Genomic DNA, 11,071 nt, shown 5'->3' with positions numbered 1-11,071 from the left:
AAAGGATCTACTCAGAATGAACTTAGATTCTGTCACCAAAAAGTCCATTATAATCCATGAGTTATTGAATTCTTTCAAAGCTAAAGTTATTGTGATTCTATTTTGGGGAAGCAAGAAGCTTACGAGAGTAGAGGAAGAGGAGGAGGATGGTGATATATCAATTTTCTTGAAATACTCTGCCCTCTACTTTTCCATTCAGTTTTCCAAATTTATATAGAGACATAAGTATGGAAGAGATATTACAAAAAATGAATACAAGTAGCATGATCAATGGCCCCAGTGTTGGGTAATAATCCGTGGTGAGAGAGATATATGAACATAGAGTACACAAACTTCCCGTAAAGGATCCGCACTTCTCAGCAACAGGCAGTGATTGCTGACATTGGAGAAAGCTTAGGAGCCAGGTCTCCTGATTTTCCAAGACAATCAAGAAATATACTTTTAGATGAATTTTTAAAATTTGGCTTAGCTTATTAAATGGCTATTATCAAATAGACAAGAGCTAACAAGTGCCAGTAGATGTGGAGAAAGGGGGACACTCGTGCCCTATCAGTGGGAACGTAAATTGGTGCAGCAACTCTGAAATAGAGTATGGAGGTTCCTTGAAAATTAAAAATAGAACACTCGTAGGATCCAACAATCTTGGTTCTGGGTATTCATCTGAAGAAGATGAAATCAGGATCTTGAAGGGTTGTCTGTCCTCCCACATTCATTGCAGCACTATCCAAATAGCCACGAGATGGAAACAATCTAAGTGTTGAAAGATAAAGAAAACATGGTACATAAAAATAAAGTGGAATATTATTTAGTTGTAAAAATACGGAAATCTTGCCACTTGCTACAACATGAAGACATTATGTGAGTGAAATAAGTCAGACAAAGACAAATACTGTGTGATATTTCTTCCATGTGGAATCTGAAAAAACCAAACTTGTAGAAACATGAAGTAGATTGGTGCTGGCCAGGTTTTTGGGGGAATAGGGAATGGGAGAAGGTGGTCAAAGGGTACAAACGTTCAGATATACGATGAGCAAGTTCTGGGGAATCTAATATATAGCATGGTGACTATAGTCAACAATGTTGTATTTTATATTTGAAAGTTACTAAGAGAGTAGGTCTTAAAATTTCTCACCATAAAAAAAAAAGATAACTATGTAAGGTGATGGATGTTAAGTACCCTTCTTGTGATAATCATTTTGCAATATATTATACACCTTAAACTTACACAATGTTATATATCAATAATATCTCAATGAAGCTGAAAAGATTTGTCTCATCTTTATATGAAATATCATTTGGCCCCATAAATAAAATCAAAGGCAAGCAAACCAAAGACTCATGTAGGCTGGATTTGGTTTTTACTCTTAGATCATGATTTTGTACTACTCAACGTAAGTAACTGAAGTGGGAGGTCTGTTTTTCTTTATCAGTCTCTGCGAAGTTTGCTTATGGTAAGTCTATTCTCAGTACTCTGATACAATCTCATGTTCTCATAGAGTCAAATCTCTGAGTGTCAAAGACTACCCATTCCTGTTCTTACAATAAACGTAATGCTACAAAATAGTTTCTCTGGCAACTAGTCAGCTGGCCTTTTTTCCACTTGGTGGTATAGTCTTTCAACCTATACCAGTGCACAAACAATGGGCAGAAATAAGATGGTAGACATTTTGTTTTCTACTGTGTGGTTCAGCACCAGACAAGATGCTTTTATAGCAGGTTCCTATAAAAAAGGCACAGAAGAGCTACCAGATAGTGATTTTCCACCTCTTTCCAAACTCCCAGTTATCAAGAGGCAAACACTTCCGCAAACTTGTTGCAAAATCAAATGAAAATAAACCAACACGACATAATCCCAACAGTGGTAAAAACAGGTCTTGTATAAAGATGAAGTTTGGGTGTAGTTGAATCTATAGGAGTTCCACAATTCTCTGTACTTTATATTCTCTGTAAATGTAGTCAGCGAGAGAACATTTCTGGGTTAGTAGCTGGACTTTGTTCTCCATAAATACCCCTAATATTTTAGAAAGTAGCTTTAGCCACCACAGGCTTAACCCAGGTACAGGGGCAGAGTTTAAGGAGCAAGCAGACGTGGTTCTGAGGGGCCTTGGGAAGTATAACCCGATCCTCCATCATCCAGAAAAGGATCAAATTATGCACACATTTCAAGGCTGCAAACTGTAACAATGGTCAGAGATCGGGCAGTTTCCAGGGGAAACAGCCTGCCTCTGTCTTCCTTTTCCAGGTAATCGTAAGAAGTCTAATTTACCCAACCATTCTCACGTCTTTCATTTTTATATTATATCACTGTTTGAAAATGCTTTTATGTTGATCCTCAAAATGCCCTGGAAAGGTAGACAAGTCAGATATTGTTAAGCATCATTTGTTGTGGAGGACACAAAAACTTAGCAACATGTGTGACTTTACCAAGTTTACTAGTAAACCCTGAGTGATTTTTCTTCAATATCTGGAGAATCATTGGTCTATACAATGCTTACCAATTCTATTGAGGCCATCAAATTTTAAACTTGACTCACATCTCCCTTTCACCGTTGACCTCCATATTATGTAAATAGTCAAATAATTTCAGAAAAAAATTGTTGACTAATTCATAAACAGCCTGTGCTAGACACTTTAATGGCATTTAAAAATATATAAAACTTGGCTTCAGCTCTCAAGGGAGGGACAAGTTGGATTTTAAAGAAAGGAATCATATGCAACTACCAGAAAACAGAGGTAAAACTAAAGTTAATAGGTCTCCTAGCCTGAGTCAAGCACAGAGCTAAGTACTTTACACATACTATCTGATTTAATACTTGGAACAACTCTCCAGGGCAACTGTATTATCCGTCTGACAGTGGAGGAAACTATTAAGTAACTTGCCCAAGGTCACAGCTGGCTAAAGCCAGAGCTGGGATCCAACCACACTTCTGCCAGGTGTCAAAGTCCTGGAGAGTTTCACCGAGCTATTCTGACTCCCTGAACACACACAGGCACCCATTGTGTTGGGGACTGAATACTTCAGTGCCCAGGGAATTGTAGAAGGTGGGCATCCTCAGAGAAGGGCAGGGTCAGAGAAGTGAGTGTTAAGTTGGAACTTGAAAGAAACAATGAGCGTGGATTGGTGCAGGCCCAGTGGTGGTGAGGAGGGCACGAGTGGGTTGGTAAAGCATGAATAGTGGGTGGGTGATTGGTTAGAGCTGTGTGATGCAAAGTCACTCTCAGAACTCAGATGGGTTACCTGGCTGGAGAGTATTCATTAGCACAGTGTGTTCTTGGAGCTGGATTTAAAACTGTGCCTCTTTGTTTTGAAGGGCAATTTGTTGCTTTTGCCAAGTGCCCCAGCTTCCTCAGTTCAGGTACTCCTTGGAGTGGATGAAAAGTCAGATTTTGCAGCATTCGTGAGAGAAAAAGAAAGGGGCTCCCTGGAGTAAGGAAGAGTGGGTTGCACCTTGCCTTTCTTTAGGGGAGGATGAAGGACAGGTTGAGAGGCCTCTGGAGGATGTTACGCATACTTGTTTCACAACACAGGGTTTTACACAAGTTCCTGAAAAAATGATTCAAATTTCAAACCTACCCAAATCGTGGCCCACAAATGTACTTACTTTACTTGATCTGCATATTATGAAAAGCTTGAACATGGATTGCTGGACTCCACGTTCTCTGTTATTTGCTCTGTATTGCGGAGCTGCAGTTGGTGCTGGGAGGTGATGCCAGGAGCTTTGGGAAATATATTAGCCAGAGTCAACCTTGGGAGCTCTAGATGGCCCCAGACTGAGGAGACCTGATTGCCTGGAGGACCCTGCCCTGCTCAGCCATTCCCAAAGGGACTCCACTCTGATATAGAATGGTAGAACTTGTGCTTTTGTCATCGTGCTCACTACAGGGTAACAACTTCTCACCAGCAAACTTTGTGCTGTTGGAGACCTGGGAACTCTGGGGGAGGATTCACACCAGCTTAGAGAGGCCTACGGTTACATAACCGATCTTTTTGTCTCGTGGAGGAGCCGTGGTTTAGGAAATAGAATAGGCTACAGTTTTCTATTGTGTCACCTAACTCTCCTGAATGGGTGTGTCAAAACTGTTCATCTGATCGCCACCCCCATCTACTTAGAAGAGGGCGTTTGGAACCAGGACACTCAGGCCAAGATGCCAGTTGAATGGCTGATGTCCAAAGTCAGGACCAAATGCCAGTAGGGGTCCCTAGGGGAGGCAGCCCAGAGCACGGAAAGCCAGAGTCCTCGAGGAAACAGCAAGATTCAAATACTGGAAGTACATAAATAAAAGACATCAAATCAATCAATCAATTAATCAATCAGTCAATCAGATGATAAATTTCCAAAAAGTTTGTCAGCCTCACTCACAATAAAAATTGAAATAATAAAGCATTATTTAAAAAAAAAATCTCTCAGTTTGGCACAGATTTAAGAAGTTTGATAATACCCAATCTTAAAGCTGGTGTGGGGAGATAGAACTTGCATTCACTATCAGTGGGCTGTACATTGAAACAAACTTTTTGGAGAGCTTTTTTAGAACTATATGTGATACGCATATAATTTGACCCAGCTATTCTGTTTTTGGGAAATTTTCTGACAGACACACAAGTGCACAAAGATACTGTGCCAGAAAGTTCAGTGGAGTGTTTTTTATAATAGTAAAAATCTGGAAACAATTTAGATGTCCATGAACAGGAAATACCACACAAACACTTTAAAAGATGTCAAAATAATATTAAGTCAAAAGGTACAAACTTCCAGTTACGAGATATTTATATCCTGGGAATGCAATGTACAGCATGATGACTAGAGTTAGAAATACTGTTTTGTATATTTGCAAGTTGCTGAGAGAGTAGATCTTAAAAGTTTTCATCACAACAAGAAAAATTGTAACAATGTGCGGTGATGGATGTTAACTGGACTTATTGTGGTGACCATTTCACAATATATACATATATCAAATCATTATGTTGTACACCTAAAATTAATACAAGGTCATATGTCCACTGCACTTCAATTAAAGATAATAATAATATTAAGTCAAAAAAGCAAGTAATAGAATAGTAGGTGTAGGATGAGCTTTTTTGAATAAAACAACAAGGATGTAGGTATCCAGATATGTCTCTCACCCCCTCTACATATGTCTGTGTATGCTTCTCCACACAAAAAACACATCTGAAACAATGCATGTGCAGCAGTTAATAATGATTGCTGCTGAGAATGAGAGTGAGAAGACCAGCATGATAAAGGGCCTTCTGAGTTTTATTTTATCAACTAACGTACAATTTGAATGTTTTTAATAGTCACTGTTAATTTTTTAAGAATTAAAACAATATGTAAAATGAACTTATAAAGGAGTTAAATAAACAAGAATAATTCTATATTAAGAAGATCAAGTGCTATCACAATCAAGGCCAAAGCATCAAAGATACAATCATAAATAGTATGATTATATTAATAATTACAAAATTAGGTAATTAATCTTATATGAATAATAATACACACTTAGATAGCCCTTCTTTGTGCCAGACACTGTTTTTAAGCATGTTGCCGACAGTAGCTCATTTAAGCCTTATTACAATAACCCTAGGAGGTGGTTGTTATTCATGTCACCATTTTAGTGATGAGGAACCGATGCATAAAGAGGTTACATTATTCCAGGACACACAGGTAGTACATGGTTGAGCAGATGGGGACAAAGGAAGTCTTCAGTTTCTGCTCTTGACCTTTATCCTATCCTGTCCTATCCCTAGGCAAGATGGAAGGCCTCCAAGTTCAAAGCTAACCTGAGGACTGATCTAGAACCAACAAGTAGGAGCCAAGAAATTGTTCTTGAGCATGATGACCTTTACCAGTCACTGGGTACCTGGTGGTATACGAATTGAACGGCCTCAAAAAGCCAAAACACAATATTTCTGCCCATATGAGTTCAGCAAACTTGAGTGTTGTATCAGTTAGAGTTAGGAGGAACTGTGTATAATAGGAACCCAATAAATGATTACTTAAATAACCTAAAGAATGACTTTTTTTTGGTCATATATGAGAAACACAGAGCTCATTTGGTATCTATATGAAATTAGGGACCAGCACTCCTTCTAGCTCTCCACCCACGATGCTTTGTTTGTGGCCTTCATTTGTGGCCAAGATGGCTATTGGAGCTTCAGCTATAGCATCCTTATTTCAAGGAGAAAGGGACAGAAAGAAGGGACAACAAGAGTGCACACTAATATGCTTCTTAAAAGCTGTGGTTCCCCTTGTATGTCATTGTTCAGAATGTAGTCATTTGTTTACAGTTGGCTGTAGGGAAAATTAGTTTTATTCTAGACAGTAACTGGTCTGGATAACAATTTTGGGTTTTGTTACAAGGAAGAAAGGGAGAATGTATATTATGGTAGGCACGTATCAGTTCTGTCAAAAATAATCCATTCCTGTGTGTTGGGGAGGACAGGATTCTCATCCTATAGTTTCAAAATGCTGGAAGCCATTCTGCCAATGACTTTGATGTGAGTAGCTGACCAAGGGGCATTTTGAGGACACGGGACACCTAAGGGTGCATGTAGCTGAATAGGTGCTAAGCAGGCATAAAGGACTCTCAGAATGGATGGAAGGTCTCAGAAAGTAAGTTCCACCCCTGACAAGGGTCAGACTTGAACTTTGACATTGTTACTGGATTTGGGCATTTTCTACATGAAGGCTTCTATACACAGTGTCGACAGGAGCTTTTAACTTCTCATCTTTGGATAAAAGAAGGAATGCTCTAGGGCTCACCCAACACGTCCATGCAGTAAGGAACTGGAGGGTTATTTTCTGAAGTCATCGCTTTGTTTGTTATCACTCTGCCCCTCTGGACTAATAGAGGAATGAACTTCTTAACTCAGAGGGATGTACCTGGGGAATTGAGGAAAAAACATAACGGGCTGATAGAACAAGAAGTAAAGTTCTGCTAAATATTTCAGAATCACAGCAAGGCAGACAGACTGTAATGGGTTCTAATTGGCACCTGCATAAGCTGTAACATCTTTACTTTCAGCTAAGTGGCACTTTGGGAAGGTGAGAAATTATTTTCTGCCTTAGAAAACCCGAAAGAAAATCCAGCAACTCACACTTTAATGAAAACAAAATGAAACCAACCAAGGTCCCAGCCATCACAAAGGAGGGGATAGCTGCAAGCAAGAGTCAGAGACGAAATCGGGTATACAATGATTTAAAGCAAGGGTCAGTGACCGATGGCCCGGGGCCCAAATCTGGCCCCTCCTCTGCTGGTGGATGATCTCTTTTTATGGCTAAGAAGGGCTTTGACTTTTTTAAATCGTTGAAAAAACCAGGAGCAGAAGAATATTTAGAGACACAGGAAAATTACATGAAATTCAAATTTCAGTGTCTGTAAATAAAGTTTAATGGGAACACAGCCCTGCCCGTTGATTTATGCACACTCTGTGCCTGTTTTTATGCTATAACAGCAGAATTGAGAATAGTTGCAAGAGACTACATGACTTGCAAAGCCTAAAATATTTACTCTCTGGCCCTTTAGAGAAAAATTTTGCTAAATCCTGATTTAAAGTACCGAGACACACATGCCTCCATCCTCATTACTTACAAGTTGTATGAGGTCAAAAAATTTTTGAGTTTCAGTTTCCTTATTGTTCAGATGTGAATAATAACGATCTATTTCACAGATTGTTATGAGGATTAAATAAGATAGCTCATGTAAAACACTTACCTGGAACATAGCACATTGTCAATAAATGATAGTTATTTTGTTATTTATTGTTGTGATGGCTAAATTTTAATTCTCATTTAAGACTCAGCTTGCTTCTGGAGCTTTCTTTGAACCCCTCAAGTTGGTTGAAGTGTATTTCTTCTGTGTTCTCATAATACCCAGTACTTATATCCATCATGACTTACCATGTTATTTTATAATTATGTTTCTGTGCCTGGTTCCGCCTATGAGCCATGAGGTTCTTGAGCGAAGGGATCGTGACTTATTGGTATTTGTGTTTCCAATGGCTGTCACAGTAAACACAATATAGTAGTGGTGGAATTTTAAGGGGTGCCACAGCCAGGTTGTTTCTTCCTAGTACTGAATTCCAGAATCAGACACACCTACTCACTCAATCACAAGAACTGTTGGGCCAAGAGAGCCACCCCCATCCCACCCCCACCTCAGAAGCTGAGCTGACCCAATAGCTCTTTAAGAATGGAGCTGTCCCATTCCTTCTCCCAAGCTTCTCATTTCGATAAATCACTTCTCTCATGGGGAGGAATGATTAAGAAGGTGGGGGAGGAAGCCAGGACATTACTCTAGTGGGGCTCCCCTCTGTGGAAACATGAAGAAGAGGAGGATAGTGTTGCCCCTTAGTAAGTGGTTGCTCCTTATATGAAAGCCAAATGAATGACTCCCATGTGATGGTGCTCTAGATTTTTTCACTGTCTCCCCTGTGCTCTAGAAATCTATCTTACTTGCTGTATGAAAATCAATGGCGTCCTCTGGGCAGTCATCTATGCTATGAAGGGCTTCCTGTCCTCTAATCCGTTCCCCAAATGTATCTGCTCAAACACCAGAGCTTTGCCAAACATAGTGCATGTGTGTATGAATACACACACAGAGACACATAAAAAAAGCTTTGACCCATACCGTGTGTGTATATATGCTATCCACAGTATATAACATATATCTAGTGATATATATATATATATTCTAATATATTATATATATATTTGCAAGAGACTACATGACTTGAAAAGCCCAAAGCATATATCCATATACTTCTTAATTTTTTTAACCTTCATGATATCTTTTAAAAACAAACGAAGGGAATCCTCTAGATTCTTAGGTTCAGATTTTTTTAGTTTGATTCAACAAATCTGTGCTGCAAATCCTACCGCTGTGCAAGTGCTGGACTCTGACCAGGCCACGTAGAATTAGAAGCTTAATGTTGGTCTTTTTCCATGGATGGTTCTTGTGTCCAGGGGGCATTCTTGCAAGACAATAAGAGCAGTAAAGAAAGGGATAGGAGTGTTACCTTAGAAGAAATGGCTAAATTAGGGAGACTCGGAAAAGATTTCACACACTAAATGATGTCTGAAAACAGTTTTGAAGGAAAAATTAGGAGTGATATCTTGAGACAAGGCAGGGACAGACATTCCTCACAAAATAAACAGATTGTTAGTGGTATGGAAGCAAGAAATGGACAGGTGAGTTCTGGCCATTTCAGGTTACATGGCCTGGGGTGGCATTAAATTCTAAGTGTAGCGGTGATCAGAATGTCTAAAGGGATAGACCTGCCATGGTCTGCTTCTCCAACTTCTACCTCTGTGTCTGATGCACATTCGTGGGAATGCTACTTCCTTCTTTTATCTACCATTTGTAACAAAGGGTGGGGTGAGGAGAGAACCTCTTTCCTCATGGCTCATATTTCTACACTGAGGGACTTTTAGTTAGAGTCACAGACCTGACTTCTCGCTGCCTTGTCAACGAGAGGGTAGAGGAGTGACTTAGCTGATTGGTGAGTTTAAAAGGAAGAACTGAGCAAGGAAGCCTTAGTAATTTCTTCTGCTGCTGCTTTCACATCTGCCTCCCTTCAGAGAACCCTCGAAAAAGCAATAAAAAATGTCTACCCCTGGGGGTAGGCCTATGAGTGTCCACCACTGCTGAGGACCAAATGGGTAAGTCTATTTACCCCTGAGTTACAGTTTTAGGAAGTTCATTATTACTGTACATCTAAACCACATTGCCAGTATAGCTTACATCAACAAATGTAGCTACATCACTTAGTGTGTGAAATATTTCACCTACCTGACTCCCTGCCTATCTCCCAGTTAGTTCCAAAAGGATGCAAAAAAAGGGGGCACCTTTTATGGGGCCTTCACAAACATACAAGAAGAAGAAAAGGAGTTCTCAGAAGATACTTAGAATTAATGGCCAAGAGGACAGGAAGAAAGCCAGAAGAGCATGTATCAGAATGACTAAGAGGGGTGAGAGCCTCAACAGCGCTCTATTTGGCCAAGAGATAAAGTAAGATGATGACTGAAAAAGTGCTCATTGGAATTAGCAACTAGGAACATATTGGTAACCTTGGCAACAGCCACATCAAGGTTTTGTGGGTAGGGTGGAAAAGATTATAATGCAGTGGGTTGAAGAGTGAAAAGAGGCAGCAGACTTTGATTCTTCTGATAAGAATCGTGGAAAAAAGAGGAGTGATTAGATAGTAGAGAGAACTTGGCTTTGCAGGGTGACTTGTTTATTTTAATGCAGAAGACTTACACTTGCTTCCATACAGAGGTAAAGTGGTGGGTGAATACAGAGTTTGAAGATACAGGAGAGAGAAGTGATCATTGATGGAGGAAGCTTCATGAGGAAGCAAGAGGGATCCTATTGTTATTCTGATTGTATTATTATCTCTCTTCCCTTTAAGACAATTATACATCCTTATTCCAGTGACTGGGCTTGGGTACCTGACATGCTTTGGTCTGTAGTATATAAGTGGTCTTGACGTACGTCATCAACTTCTGTTCTTCCCTTTTACGATGAAAACTAGGTGTTCTATGAGGTTTGATCTCCCAGCCTGCATACTGGAGTGAGAGGACTTGTGGGGTAAGAGTTGTCACCTAGAGAGAGCCATAGTTGGTCCACTGATGTGACTGAGAAGTTTACCTTTGATATAAGTCCCTGAGATTTTGAAGTTTGTTATTACAGCAAAGCTGACTCATATACATCCCAAGCATAGTCGGGGGACTTGCTTTCAAAAAGAGGGGGAAAAACATTTCTCATATGAAGAAGATCAAAGGAGGGAAAGATAGCAATGGATATAGGTCATTTTTTAGTGGGTAAAGCAAACAATTGAGTTCTGTCAACCTGGAAACATGTTGAGGGCACGAGAGTCTCACCCACACTCTGTCTTATCTTTGCATTTATTTTTCTTTAAATGGAAACTGAGTTTGCAGGGTTTGTTGGCCTAGCAATAATGTGCAGACACTTTCTACACCAGAATTGGTGGGGCTATAGCAGTCTTACCATTAAAATTCCTTATATAGAAGTAGAACGAAAAAATAGGCCCACAAACTTTTTGCTTGATAAA

The sequence above is a fragment of the Rhinolophus sinicus genome, linkage group LG12 (genome assembly GCF_036562045.2).
Source record: "Rhinolophus sinicus isolate RSC01 linkage group LG12, ASM3656204v1, whole genome shotgun sequence".
Lineage (NCBI taxonomy): Eukaryota > Metazoa > Chordata > Mammalia > Chiroptera > Rhinolophidae > Rhinolophus > Rhinolophus sinicus.
The sequence above is the reverse complement of the archived record's forward strand: the minus strand, read 5'-3'. Positions refer to the sequence as shown.